The 15,948-nt window shown below is 42.0% G+C and overlaps 1 protein-coding gene across 5 annotated transcripts in view; it reads left to right on the forward strand.

The window, feature by feature from the left end:
* Positions 1-5,795: 5,795 nt before the first annotated feature.
* Positions 5,796-15,948, forward strand: part of LOC139413477 (transcription factor SOX-13-like) — a 70,286-nt gene continuing 60,133 nt past the window's right edge. Inside the window, exons 1-2 of one of the 5 annotated variants that reach the window (XM_071160930.1) lie at positions 5,796-5,850; positions 5,940-6,058. The gene's annotated coding sequence lies outside the window, so the exon portion shown is untranslated. The other 4 variants (XM_071160928.1, XM_071160929.1, XM_071160932.1 and 1 more) reach the window with 4 other exon arrangements.

A 15,948-nucleotide genomic window follows, 5' to 3' on the forward strand; every position in this document is an offset into this window, starting at 1 on the left:
GAACAGGGGGTGTTGCGGTCCCTTCGCTTCTGAGAAATAATGTGAGCATTTGTTATCGTATAAGCATGTATCACGCACACTAACAAACACACACACACAGGAGTGATGTGTTTGCTGTTTTCGATAACATTCTCAGCCTACTTCTCCCATGCGGTCGGTGTGTGTATCCGACCTCTTCTGTTTCCCACCTCGCCTTTTGCATGTTGGTGAAGACACCTTGGTTTGTTTAAGTGCACACATAGGCAAATCTGCCTTATCGCTTTGGCTGCCATCAAATATACAGTAGTGTCAGCTAAGCAGAATAATAGGATATAGTCAACCTCATGAGTAGCTTTCCCCCACAGTTTTATCTGACTGTTATCTCTCTTCACTAGGGCTTTCTTTAAACATTAGCATTGCTAACAAAATGGTTGAGCTTGATGTTCTGGCTGACAGTGTGATACAGCACAAGCAAGCATTATGAGTATGATTCTTCTTTATCCCCAAAACTGGTGGCTCACCAAACTTTTTTTCCTATGACCCTTTTTCTATGACCCGTTCATTGACAACCAATGTTACCAGTCATCTTCCAGTCTCTTAATACCCAGAAGTGTGCCCCGACATCGGAACCCCCTGCTGACCAATGTCATGGTTTTAGTGGGCTCGTGCTTAACTTAAGGTCTTCAGTACATTGTGTTGCTGTGAACACTGGTTGGGATTGTGGGTGTGCAGTGTTAGATATGGACTGGGTTCCACCAGCACCACAGGGAGAGACAGACAGTGTGTTGATATTCATTTGAAAACTGTGCTTCAGTCCAACCAAACCGTGGTGCTGAGAGTGCTGTTAGATTAGACAGGCAGGCAGGCTGACAGATCAGATGCAGGAGAGAACAGAGAGGCCCACAGTCAGATAGACATCTAATGAGTGAGGGCAGAGAGCAGGCAGCCGTGTGGTCTGATACAGATCTTTGCCATCAGAGAAGGGCAGGGGGCTGCCAACCCCACAAAAGTGAGGCAAAGAGACAACCTGGCACACAGGAAGAGAGTGTGGTAATCTCATTCAGCTTGGATTGTGTCTGTTACAACATATATGGCATGGAGGCTAGGTGCTGATGCAAACACACATAACGGACTTAAAAAGTTTGGTTTGTGGGGATAGGTCCCACTGAAACCAATATAAAGCTTGTCTCTTTGCTTATGGGCAATTCTGGTCCTGGAGGGCCACAGTATGTGCAGACTTGTGTGCAAGCCCAGATCAACGCACACATAACAGATTAAATGTATCATTATCGAGATTGAAGACCATGGTAAGTCGATTACTTGAATCAGGTGTGCTAGTGCTGGGTTTGAATAAAAATGTGCACACACACTGTGAATCCTCCAGGACTGGAGTTGCCCACCCCTGAAGTAGTGTTTTCACATTCTCTCTCTATTGATATGAAAGCTCAGCCCAGTTTGGTTGGCTTCAGCAGGCAGGGTAGACAAAGATGCATGGCCTGAAAGGCAGAGGAGAGAATAAGGGTGCCAGATCCTAAGACAGGCAAACAGTCTCACTGCAGCTTACTGACACCAGAGTGACTCACAAATAAACAGAGAGAGAGAGTGTGTACAGAGAAGAGTAAAGATGAACTGGCGAGAGGGAGAAAAAAAGAAAAGAGATGGGAGAGATTGGTAGAGGTAGGTAAAAGAGAAAATATGAGAGAGAGGGGAGAGAGAGAGCAAAGGCGAAGGGGAGTAAAAAGGAGAAGTGGAGAAAGGGTTCTACAATAGTGGTGTTGGGCCATCACCATGGTGACAGGCACAAAGGACTGTGGTTGGCCATTGATGGCTAATTGTATTCTTCACAGCTCTTTTGTTAATTGTTGTCTGCCCAGCTCCCACTTCCTGCTGGGCCACAGCACAAAGGCAGGAACAGGGGGGATTAGAAATGGCACATCAGTTCGCTCCCAGCTATAGCTAGCTATAGTCTCTCTCCCTGTCTCCCGGCCCTCGCCCTCACCTCTTTCTTTCTCTCTCTCTCTTTCTCAATTCTCTCTCTCCCTCTATCTCTCTCTCTCTCTCTCCCTCCCCCCCTCTATCAGGGACCTCACTTCTCTTTTTCTCTCTCTCTGGAAAGTGGGCTGAATGTAAACACAGGCCAGGGCAGCCCAGGCTGGCTGATTATAACATACTGACAGACTGATCGATTCACTTACTACTGACTGAATGACTGTGTGAATGACTGAGCGATTAACCGACACTTCGGTTATTTTTTAAATAACTAATTAACCTACTTTGGTTCAATTATTTGAATTCCATTTAATTTTTTCTTCTTCTGTGAGCTCAATGCGGACATCGCACAGTTTCTGTAGAGATAAATCATATACAGTCTGAACTGTGCAATGTAGTCGGGAGTTGTAGTTTCCAACAGGCCAATATTCTACTTAGTTTAGCACAAAAAACGTGGTAATTAACTACAATCAGTATTGTAAAGTACTTAAGTAAAACTACTTTAAAGTACTAAATAAGTAGTTTATTTTTTGTATCTGTACTTTACTATTTATATTTTTTATAACTTTTACTTTTACTTCACTACATTCATAAAGAAAATAATGTAGTTTTTACTCAATACAATTATTTATACTTTTACTTCTGATATTTGGATATTTTAGCAGTTACATTTACTTTTGATACTTAAGTATATATAAAACCAAATACTTTTAGACTTTTACTCAATTAGTATTTTACTTGGTGATTTTCACATTTACTGGAGTCATTTTCAATTAATAAGGTATCTTTGATTTTACTCAAGTATGACTATTGGGTACGTTTTTCACGACGGACAACAATTACCATAATCCATAGCGCATATACTTGTCAGTCTGTGTTAATTTTAAGCCTGCTACTGAAGAGAGAAGAATGCTCGATCGTGAGGCGATATAGAGAGCAGCTGTAGATTAACGAGGTATCTCTACCTGAAAATACATGATCTAAGTGATTGATAGTTAGTATTCAGCAGTCTTATTTACAGTGAAGAACTTCAAATCAAATCAAATTCAAATCAAATGCATTTATATAGCCCTTCTTACATCATCTGATATCTCAAAGTGCTGTACAGAAACCCAGCCTAAAACCCCAAACAGCAAGCAATGCAGGTGTAGAAGCACGGTGGCTAGGAAAAACTCCCTAGAAAGGCCAGAACCTAGAAAGAAGCCTAGAGAGGAACCAGGCTATGAGGGGTGACCAGTCCTCTTCTGGCTAACTACAAAATAGTGTTTTTGTCAGACAGCACAGGCAGCAGCTCTATGGAGATGAGATGACTCGGAAGTAAATAAAGTCATCAAATAAAACAAAAGTAATATACACAACAACTGAAATAGTTTATTATATGTGAATAAATGATGGTTTATAAGTGGTGAGCAGCAATGGGTTGTCACTACCATCATGAGACTAATTGTTTTATTCTGTGTTGTTACAACATTCAACCCACATAACGCACAATGCATTTAATGTTGAAAAAGGCCATCACAATCGAAAACCGTGATTATTTAAAAAATAATCGAGCCGAAACCGAACTGACCTCAAAAAAGCACTAATCGCTCAGCACTACTGCAAAGCTTCCATCCTTATAACAGATAAAGTACTATGTGATACAACTTCAGGCAACCCGGTCTCAGAGCATTTAGTATTATTCTGTACGTAAATCTGGAACACTCCATTTAGTATGGTATGTTATGTTTGGTATGGTTACATAAGACAGATGGTTAATTAAGGCAACAACAAAAGTAGGGTGGATGGTTAAGCATATAATGTGAACATCTAGCAACCCTTGCGAGTTCGAATCTCATCACGGAAAACTTTAGAATTTTTGCTAATTAGCAACTTTTCAACTACTTACTACTTTTGAGCTACTTTGGAACTACTTGGCATGTTAGCTAACCCTTCCCCTATCTGTGACCGTAACCATTTTAGCTAACCCTTTTAGCTAACCCTTCCCCTAACTGTGACCGTAACCATTTTAGCTATTCCTTCACCTAACTCTAACCTTAACCCTTTTAGGTAACCCTTCCCCTAACCCTAATACTAACCTTGACCCTTTTAACCTAACTCCTAACCTTAACCCTAACCTTAACCTGTTGCGACGACCAAACCCGGATCCGGGATTCTATTTATAGACCTAAGCTCATTACCATAACGCAACGTTAACTATTCATGAAAATCGCAAATTAAAAGAAATAAATATGCTATCTCTCAAGCTTAGCCTTTTGTTAACAACACTGTCATCTCAGATTTTCAAAATATGCTTTTCAACCATAGGAAAACAATCATTTGTGTAACAGTAGCTAGCTAGCATAGCATTTAGCATTAGCATTAGCGTTAGCATTTAGCAAGCAACTATCACAAAAACAAGTAAAGCCTTCAAATAAAATAACTTACCTTTGAAGAACTTCTGATGTTTTCAATGAGGATACTCTCAGTTAGATAGCAGATGCTCAGTTTTTCCAAAAATATTCTTTGTGTATTAGAAATAGCTCCGTTTTATACATCACATTTGGCTACCAAAAAAAAACGAAAATTCAGTCCTCAAAACGCGAACTTTTTTCCAAATTAACTCCATAATATCGACTGAAAACATGGCAAACGTTGTTTAGAATCAATCCTCAAGGTGTTTTTCACATATCTCTTCATTGATATATCGTTCTTGGAAGCATGGTTTCTCCCCTCAAACAAATGGAAATGTACAAGCAGCTGGCAATTGCGCACCGAATTCCACGCAGGACACCAGGCGGACACTTGGAAAATGTAGTCTCTTATGGTCAATCTTCCAATGATATGCCTACAAATACGTCACAATGCTGCTAAGACCTTGGGGGAACGACAGAAAGTGTAGGCTCATTCCTTGCGCAATCACAGCCATATAAGGAGACAATGGAAAACAGAGCTTCAGAAATTCTGCTAATTTCCTGGTTGACGCATCATCTTGGTTTCGCCTGTAGAATGAGTTCTGGGGCACTTACAGACAATATCTTTGCAGATTCTGAAACTTCAGAGTGTTTTCTTTCAAAAACTGTCAAGAATATGCATAGTCGAGCATCTTTTCGTGACAAAATGTCGCGCTTAAAACGGGAACGTTTTTTATCCAAAAATGAAATAGCTCCCCTAGAGATCCAAGAGGTTAAACCTGACTCCTAGCCACCTAGCTAGAATTCGAAACATATTGTAAGTTTTGCAAATTTGTAACCTATAAGATGTTTTTAGCAACTTCGTAACGTATTGTACATTTTGAAAATTCGTAACATATAACACAAATTGTAATTCGTAACATATCATATGAAATTGGTGATGGACATCCACAAATTAATACATACCACACATATAATACTAAAAGGCGTGTCCCGGATTTACGTAAAGAATAATACAAAATGCATTGAGACCAGGTTGCTTTAGGGTGATGTCGTCCTACTTACACTTTGACCCAGTGTAGACCAACGTCACGAAGAAGGTAAACGTTTGGAATACTTACTCCAATAAGGAATGCTGTTTCCCATGAATGTTCAAGTCCTGTGTTGAGCAGTGTTAGGTACTTTCGAACACGAATGTATGGTCTACCCTTGTTGTGTGTCTGTTTGTGCTATATTGGAGGGTAGGGGAAGGGATACCTTACTGATAGTTTGGTTATTGTTTCAATTGAGAATCGAGTGCATAAAAGGCCTTTCTTTCCAGTCTAATGATCCCATTGATTTGATACCCAGGCCCTTTCTCATGATCCCTTCTCTTCCAATCCCATTGTGGCGACAGATAAAGAGGTCCTTTCCCTTTAAGGGGGAGGTGAGTGGAAGGGAGAGTGAATGTTAGAAACAAAACACCAGAAAGTCATGGAGAGAAAGCGGGGTGAGGTTGTGTGAGTGTTGGGCAGAACTACCGTGAAGTTGATAGCAACGATAGGTCCTTCTGTAACCCTGTCCTCGTCTTTCCTGTAGACGGAAGAGAAGCCGACACAACGCGTCTTCTCGTGCTTTGCATTCGTTGAGCAATCAGCGGTGAGCGCCTGGGAAAAACAGAAACAGACGTTTTGGAAAGCGCGCGAGCTTCAGGAGTGGTGAGTGAAAAGAACAGAGCGGGGCACTTTACCCAGGATTAGTGTGATGAGTCCACACACACTGTACTAGGCTACTTGTTAACGACAGGACATACAATTTCATACGCTTCGTGTACTTTTGGATCGTTTCCCAATGCGTTTCCACCCAAACATCATGCGCGCATCCTGGATCGCGAGTGTTTCGAATACAAGGCAATATTTGCGCTCTATTTCATAAACTCTATTTCATAAATTCGAACATGAGTAGCCCTGCTAATGAAATGACATATGTATCAAGTTACACAGACAGGTCCGTTTCGCCTTGCCTTGAGTTGTAGTCTGCGTGTGCCATAAATTGACAGTCCTTTTTTTTTTTTTTTTAAATAGGCAGAACAGTCACAGCATCGTATCTGTAAGGTGACAGCGCACGCAATAACTAGTGACGATGCCAGATGAGAATTAAACTATCAACTACTTTCCCGAGAATAGCTGCGAACGTTAAAACACAGAATATATTTACATTATATCTGTTTTATCGTGAGTCGTGGCCTATTTATCCTTTAAAGTATTTTTCCTGGGGGGTGTTAGGTGTTTGGATTAGTAGATTCGGGAAGTATCTTTCTTTTGGTGGTGGTAGATGATTGGTTGTAGTAGGTAAGGAAAGAGAACATTCTTCATAATTCAGTGAAGTCTTCCCATGGTAGAATCTACGTGCAATCTGCTTTTCTAGATCACTATGGACATAGCCCTGGGTGAAAATGAGCCAGGGGTGGCATCCTTAGTGGTGGTCAGTCTTAAAGGCTGGAATAGGTTGATTGACAGCACTAGACTGCAGATATGTCTTCATGGGCAATGAATGTGCAAGGTATAAGCAAGTCACTCTGAGTGTGGGTCTGGGTAGTGTTTGTGTATGTGTTTTATATCACGTTGAGCAAGCAAGGTCTGGGTACTGTGTGTATGATGGGACTCAGAAGTCTGAAGTTTGGCAATTTCAGATGATTTAAAGCTTTCTTTGCCAACCTATTTTGTGTGTGTGTGTGTGTGGCTTTACAGTGACTGGCTGCACACAAAGCTGCCTGTCAGTGGGGAGTCCTTGACCTTTCTCTCTGTCCATCTCCTTTCTCTATTCCTCATTCAATTTTCTCTTGCTTTCTTATTATCTTTCTTTGCCGTCCTCATTCCCACTCTGTTTTGTCTCATTCACTCTCCTTTCTCTCTTTGTGTGTCTGTCAGTTTTATCGAGTAGACTGCGGACAGTGAAATCTTCTAGAAGTGTCAAAGGGAGATAGTGTGTGTGTGTCATGCAGGGTCTTATTTGCGCAAGCCCCATTGGCTGTGTTGAATTCCAGTTGTCTTTCAGAGCAGAGAGGGTCTGGTAGAGAAGAGAACACACTGACACAGTCTGTCTGCAGCAGAGAGGGTCTGGTAGAGAAGAGAACACACTGACATACAGTATGTCAGTAGCAGAGAGGGTCTGGTAGAGAAGAGACTGACATACAGTATGTCAGTAGCAGAGAGGGTCTGGTAGAGAAGAGACTGACATACAGTATGTCAGTAGCAGAGAGGGTCTGGTAGAGAAGAGACTGACATACAGTCTGTCAGTAGCAGAAGAGGGTCTGGTAGAAAATAACACACTGACACACTGTTTGAGTGTGGGGATTAACCACAGTAACTGGTAAGCTGTGTGTGCTGCTCTTACAAGGAGAGGACTGACCGCTGACCTCTAACCTCTCACCCCCTTCTCTCTGAGCAATGTGCCTCCAGGTGAATGGGTTCACACAGGATGAGAGGTGACCTGGATGCACTTTCTCTCTCCAAGTCAAATCTAGTCATCTATCAAGTTCTATTGAAATAGTATTTACACTTCCTTGTTAATTAAAGCTTTGTTGAAGACTCAATAGCTGCTGAATACAGTTACTATGTATTAATAACCTGTTGTTAACATGTATCCTGCTGACTCTAGGGTCCCTAGCTAGCTCTCTGAGTGTTGGTCTGTTGAGTGACATACAGTATATATATACATTTATGTGGACACTCCTTCAAATTAGTGGATTCGGCTATTTCAGCCAAACCCGTTGCTGACCGGTATATAAAATCCAGCACACAGACATGCAATCTCTATAGATAAACATTAGCAGTAGAATGGCATTACCGAAGAGCTCAGAGACTTTCAACGTGGCACCATCATAGGATGACACCTTTCCAACAAGTCAGTTCGTCACATTTCTGCTCTGCTAGAGCTGCCCCGGTCAACTGTTAGTGCTGTTATCTAGAAGTGGAAACGTCTTGGAGCAACAACGGCTCAGCCACAAAGCGTTAGGCCACACAAGCTCATAGAACTGGACCGCCGAGTGCTGACATGAATAGAGGATAAAAATCATCTGTCCTCGGTTGCAACACTCACTACTGAGTTCCAAACTGCCTCTGTAAGCAACGTCAGCACAATAACTGTTCGTTGGGAACTTCATGAAATTGGTTTCCATGGCAGCTGTACGATAGCCTAAGATGACCATGCGCAATGCCAAGCGTCGGCTGTTGTGGTGGAAAGCTTGCCTCCATTGGACTCTGGAGCAGTGGAAACACGTTCTCTGGAGGGATGAATCATGCTTTACCATCTGGCAGTCTGACAGACAAATCTGGGTTTGCCGAATCCAGGAGAACGCTTCCTGCCCCAATGCATATTGCCAAATGTAAAGTTTAGTCGAGGAGGAGTAATGGTGTGAGGCTGTTTTTCATGGTTCGGGCTAGGCCCCTTAGTTCCATTGAAGGGAAATCTTAACACTACAGCATACAATGACATTCTAGACGTTTCTGTGCTTACAACTTTGTGGCAACAGTTTTGGAAGGCCCTTTCCTGTTTCAGCATGACAATGCCCTCATGCACAAAGCGATGTCCATACAGAAATTGTTTGTTGCAATTGGTGTGGAAGAATTTGACTGGCCTGCACAGAGCCCTGACATCAATCACATTGAACACCTTTAGGATGAATTGGAACGCCAACCGTGGGCCAGGCCTAATCGCCCAACATCAGTGCCCAACCTCACTAATGCTCTTGTGGCTGAATGGAAGCAAGTCCCTTTAGCAATGTTCCAACATCTAGTGGAAAGCCTTCCCAGACGAGTGGAGGCAGTTATAGCAGCAATGTTCCAACATCTAGTGGAAAGCCTTCCCAGAAGAGTGGAGGCTGTTATTACAGCAAAGGGGGACCAACTCAATATTAATGCCCATGATTTTGGAATGAGATGTTCTACGAGCAGGTGTCCACATACTTTGGTCAGGAAGTATATAGGTTTCTGCTCCACTTCATTCCAATTTGCAAATACCAAGAACCCAAGGGCAGTATTTATGGGTTTTCTTTGTGTGTTTGTGTGTGTGTGTTTTGTTGCCTTTGTGTGTGGTTTGTGTGTGTACTTGTGTGTGTGCCCCATTTCCGATGGGCCTACACCAGACAGCTCCATAAGGGCAGCAGAGCAGACAAAGGTTTTCCTCTGTCTTCCTCTGACCTCTTCTGTTGCAGTCTGCATTGTTCTCCCTGTCCTATTGAACCAGGGGTCCACAGAGACGCACCACAATGGAGACAGAAGTGTGTGTGATTTTGTGTGTGTATGCTCCTCCTGTTTGTGTCTGTGTGTTTCAGACCAATTAAATAAAGTGATTGGTCGCTTTGATCCTTCAAATGTATTGTGCTCTTGGATCGTCAAGTCATGAAGCATAACAAGGAATCTATTAGTCACATGCCGAATACAAAAGGTGTAGACCTCACCATGAAATGATTACTTACAATCCCTTAACCAACAATACATTTCAAGAAATAGTTCAGAAAATATTTACAAAATAAACTAAAGTAAAAAATAAAATAACGAGGCTATATACATGGATACCAAGTCAGAGGATAGTGCGTATGGCCCAGTACATCACCGCTATCGATAAAAGACAGTACTCTGCAGCCGTCTTCATTGACCTGGCCAAGGCATTCGACTCTGTCAATCACTGCATTCTTATCGGCCGACTCAATAGCCTTAGTTTCTCAAATGACTGCCTCGTCTGGTTCACCAACTACTTCTCAGACAGAGTTCAGTGTGTCAAATCGGAGGGCCTATTGTCCGGACCTCTGGCAGTGTCTATGGGGGTGCCACAGGGTTCAATTCTCGGGCCGACTCTCTTCTCTGTATATGTCAATGATATGCTCTTGCTGCTGGTGATTCTTTGATCCACCTCTACGCAGACGACACCATTCTGTATGCATCTGGTCCTTCTTTGGGCACTGTGCTAACAAACCTCCAGACGAGCTTCAATGCTATACAACACTCCCGCCCGCCCGCATAGCATCACTACTCTGGACGGTTCTGACTAAGAATATGTGGACAACTACAAATTCCAAGGTGTCTGGTTAGACCGTAAATTCTCCTTCCAGACTCACATTAAGCATCTCTAATTAAATATAGAATCGTCTTCCTATTTCGCAACAAAGCCTCCTTCACTCATGCTGCCAAACATACCCTCTTAAAACGTACTATCCTACCAGTCCTTGACTTCGGCGATGTCATTTACAAAATAGCCTCCAACACTCTACTCAGACAACATCCAATTTGCTGTCATAGTGCCATCCGTTTTGTCACCAAAGCCCCATATGCTGCCCACCACTGCGACCTGTATGCTCTCGTTGGCTGGCACTCGCTTCATATTCATCGCCAAACCCACTGGCTCCAGGTCATCTATAAGTCTTTGCTAGGTAAAGCCCCACCTTATCTCAGGTCACTGGTCTCCATAGCAACACCCACCCATAGCACGCAGGTATATTTCATTGGTCATCCCCAAAGCCAACAACTATTTTGGCTGCCTTTCCTTCCAGTTCACTGCTGCCAATGACTGGAACAAATTGCAAAAATCACTGAAGCTGGAGACTTATATCTCCCTCTCTAACTTTACTCATCAGCTGTCAGAGCAGCTTACCGATCACTGTACCTGTACACATCCCATCTGTAAATAGCACAACCAACTACCTCATCTCCATATTGTTATTTATTTTATTTGCTCTTTTGCACCCCAGTATCTCTACTTGCACATCTTCTATTCACTCCAGTGTCGCCACTGACCTATTTATTGCCTCCCTAATCTTACTACATTTGCACACACTGTACATAGTTTTCTATTGTGTTACTGACTGTACGTTTGTTTATCCTATGTGTAAATCTGTGTTTTTGTCGCACTGCTTTGTTTTATCTTGGCCAGGTTGCAGATGTAAATGAGAATTTGTTCTCATCTGGCCTACCTGGTTAAATAAAGGTTAAATAAAAAAGGCTGTCTCATTGTTGCCGGTGACCAGGCCTACCACTGTTGTGTCTTCAGCAAACTTAATAATGGTGTTGGAGTCATGCTTGGCCACGGAGTACAGGAGGGGACTAAGCATGCACCCCTGACGGGCCCCAGTGTTGAGGTCAGCGTGGCAGATGTGTTGTTGCCTACCTTTATCACCTGTGATTGTCAGGTGTGAATAGGCAGTGTGGAGTGCCATTGAGATTGCATGATCTGTTGGGGCTGTATGCTAATTGTAGTGGGTCTAGGGTTTCCGGTATGATGGTGTTGATGGTGTTGATGTGAGCCATGTCCAGCCTTTCAAAGCACTTCATGGTTACCAATGTGAGTGCTATGGGGTGGTAGTTATTTAGGGAGGTTACCTTTGCTTTCTTAGGCACAGGGACTATGTTGGTCTGCTTGAAACATGTAGGTATTACCGACTCGGTCAGAGAGAGGTTGAAAAGGTCAGCGAAGACACTTGCCAGTTGGTTCGCGCATGCTCGTAAGTACCGGTCCTGGTAATCCTTCTGGCCCGTGGGCTTTTGAGCAAGACCTGTTTAAAGGTCTTGCTCACATCGGCTACAGAGAGGGTGATCTCACAGTCATCCAGAACAGCTGGTGCTCTCATGCATGCTTCAGTGTTGCTTGCCTCGAAGTGAGCATGAAAGGCATTTCGCTCATCTGGTAGGCTCGCATCACTGGGCAGTTCGCCACCGGGTTTCCCTTTGTAGTTTGCAATAGTTTGCAAGCCCTGCCAAATCTGGCAGGGAAGCCTGGGGCGGCAGGGTAGCCTAGTGGTTAGAGCGTTGGACTAGTAACCGGACGGTTGCAAGTTCAAACCCCCGAGCTGACAAGGTACAAATCTGTCGTTCTGCCCCTGAACAGGCGTTGAAAATAAGAATTTGTTCTTAACTGACTTGCCTAGTTAAATAAAGGTAAAATAAACATCCGACGAGTGTCAGAGCCGGTGTAGTAGGATTCAATCTTAGTCCTGTATTGACAGATGGTTCATTGGAGGGCATAGCTGGATTTCTTGTTAGTGTCCAGATTAGTGTCCCGCTCCATGAAAGCGGCAGCTCTAGCCTTTAGCTCGGTCCGGATGTTGCCTGTAGTTCATGGTTTCTGGTTGGGGTACCAACGGTCACTGTGGGGACGTCGTCGTCGATGCACTTATTGATGATGCACTTATTGATCCAATTCCTCAATGCAATTGGATGAATCCCGGAACATATTCTGGTCTGCGCTAGCGAAACAGTCCTGTAGCGTAGCATCCGCGTCATCTGAACACTTCCGTATTAAGCGAGACACTGGTACTTCCTGCTTTAGTTTTTGCTTGTAAGCAGGAATCGGGAAGATATCATTTTGGTCAGATTTGTCAAATGGAGGGCGAGGGAGAGCTTTGTATGTTTCTCTGTGTGTGGAGTAAAGGTGGTCTGGAGTTTTTTTCCCTCTGGTTGCACATGTGACATGCTGGTAGAAATGAAGTAAAACAGATGAAACTTTAAAAAAATAATTTATAATCAAAACTGAATACAAAAATTAACATTTTATATAGTCCTTGGCAAGATAACTGGATGTTTTAAAGCTCCTCTTAGACCACTTTTTAAAAGATTTAGTGTGCGTATCTGTCAGGGATGTTGTGGGAAGGGTGTCACAGGGTAGATTGATAAGCCGTGTTCTTGTCTATAATGAGGGGAGTGAAAGGCCTGTGGGGAAATGTTACTGCATGTTGTCTCCTTTTGGATAACAAGATTAATGAGCCAGACTGGCCTTTTTCTCTTTGACCGGACAAAAATGATAGAATATTGACAAAGAGACCAGTAATCATTGACTAAAGTTGACTAAGTGTGTTAGTACAGGTCCAACCAGGTTAGAGAGGCATGCAATGGAAGAAAATGGCTTTATACACCATCCCTGTGTTTGTGAGAGAGAAAGTTCTCATGGAATGGGCTCTTTCCTTCTTGAGGCATGATATGATTTAAAGAGATCTTGAGGTAATATTTTATAATATACTTTGATTTCATGAGTTACTTGATCTTTGTACATAACTGTGAAATGCACCACATCACTTCAGTAGGAGATGTCCTAACACTGAAAATAACACAGGCTGGTTTTGTGTCATGAGTAAACCCAGTTTAGTGTTTTGTTCCACTGATTGGTCGATGCAGACTTCATGCTATGGAGGAGAGTTAGCAGATCATTGACTTTTGATGGACCTCTGACTCCTCCCTCCCACTATCTCATGCACCCACATACACACACACAAACAGTCTCCACTTGTTGTTGTCTCGGTGGTACCTTATTGGGGGAAACATAGAGGATGTCTCAGACTCAGCATTGCTCATAGAGCTCAATCAGTAGAGACGCAGTGAGACCATAGACACAGTTAAGAGACAGTCAGTCAGTTGTAATCTCAGTCCGAGACTAGAGAACACATATCTTACCTGCTGCCTTGCATATCAGCCTCTCTGACATTTCAAGGTAAGACTCCTTTCTACCAAACCGATTCCACTTCAGTCATTAATATACAATATTATAAAGTAAAATTACTGAAAAATAAGTTTGATCCAAAATGAGAACTGAGGTTACAATCTGTAACAGGGTTTTCAATTTGCAACGTTATGAAGTTTTAACTAAGGCAGTAACATCTTGTTTGTGGCATACTGAACTTTTTTATTTTGTTAGCCTAAAGTTTCAGTAATTCTATTGAACATTTTGGTTTGCCTGTGACATTTTATTGATTTAGCTGTTTTCCAGTCATCTCATCTGTGTGGTGTCTTTCTGTTACATTTTGTGCCAGTCTTATAAATATAGCATAATGTCACATTTATAACAGTCTAAAATACAGTCTAATGTATTTTAGACAGCTTTCTGAGCACAGGTGTAGTGTTATTAAATAATACTTAATGGTAGTAGGAGTCATATACCTCAAAGTTCTTTACAATTCTTTACCTTGGTGTGAACCGTGGGTGTACATTCAACAGTCCTATAGTGGTGTTTTAAGTCCGTGGCGTCTTCAGCTATAAGGAGCTATTCACTCACGGTAATAAATCAGTCTGAACAAGAAAGAACGGAAGCTGCTGTGAACGCTGCTTTGACTTTCTCATGCCACAGCTGAACAACGTTTAATCCCTCTCAGAATACACAAGTGTGTGTGTGTGTGTGTGTGTTCCTGTACCTGCTGCAGGTGTGTGTTAGTGCAGAGAGGGCATGAGGTGGGGCGTTGCGGCAGAAAGCAAGCTGCTACAGGACCAAGGTGTGTTTCACCATGCCTCTATCTAAATACATTTCTCCAGGATGTTTTGTTGACTAAAATGTGTTTCGCCTATTTCATTGTTCATGTAATGTGAGCGACGTCACATCAGACAGTGGAATTTTACTTGATTCATTCATCAATGCATGACTGACTCTACTCACACAAGTCTATTTAAAAAAAAAAGCCTAATTATAAGGAATGTGCAACATACAATTGTTTTTCAGTGTTGAATTGTTTATGTTTACACAAACATAAGCAATGCAATTTAGACAGTCTTTGTCAAATTCATCCACATATAGGGAAATATTTGATTTTCTATAACAATAAGTTAACGAGTGGCTGGTGTGACTAAGTAACAATATTACAGACTGCTCTCTACAATGCATTTTCCAAGACGCAAATGGGGAGAGGCAGTACATTTCACACAATACAATAGAAATGTCTTCACGTGGTTCTGTGGTTAATGGAATGCCACTGTACTGTATTTGTATGGATGATTGTGATGCTACTACCTCTTGGGCCAGGCTCCCTATCAAAATAAACTGCTGTCTTAATGGGACTGGCCTGGTTAAATTAAGCCTAAATATATAAATGAGTAAAAATACATTCAAAATATTTATTGATAGAATATACAATATCTTAATATACAGATTCAAAATACACTATTTCACTGTATCACTTCTTTATGGAGGAGAATGTATGGCTAAGTTATTAATAAATGTCCTAGTCAAAAAATACTCTCAATTTGTTTCTGATAATTTTGTGTTATTGTTAACCATGAATATTTGTATCCTGTTGTGGCGTCTCCGACACAGATGTTTGTTATGGCTGTCAGGTGTGTCAATGTCACATAGTGGTTTGTCACAACCCAGTGGATTTGTTTATCTCTCTGTTTGGAGAATGATTTTTATCTCTTTTGGAATCAGTGAAAGCTAATAAGAAATAACTTTGTGTGCTTGTCTGTTTTTTGTGATGTTAACCCTTTACACTCGTACCCATATGGGTTGAAAATGGCAGATTTAGGCACTGATGAGCACGTAATTTGGAACGAAGTGGCTATACAGTAACATGCTATAAATTATGTCAGCGCTCTGGCTCTGTGCTTCACAACTTTAAAAATGTTTCGACTGACAGCTGTTCTGAATTTGAACACCACACCTGACAAAATGTTGCCCTCATTCCTCCTGCTATTTGGCCAACTTTGAGTTTGAGTTTGAGTTTATTTTTATTTTTACAGGGACAGTGCACATTAATCAACGTTTCAGTAAAAGTGCCGGTTTTAGCCAGCCGGCTAATTTTCAACCGCAGTCCCTGGGCAGGTTATTAAAAACAATTACAATATAGACAATAGCAGCA

Source organism: Oncorhynchus clarkii, chromosome 7 (genome assembly GCF_045791955.1).
Source record: "Oncorhynchus clarkii lewisi isolate Uvic-CL-2024 chromosome 7, UVic_Ocla_1.0, whole genome shotgun sequence".
NCBI lineage: Eukaryota > Metazoa > Chordata > Actinopteri > Salmoniformes > Salmonidae > Oncorhynchus > Oncorhynchus clarkii.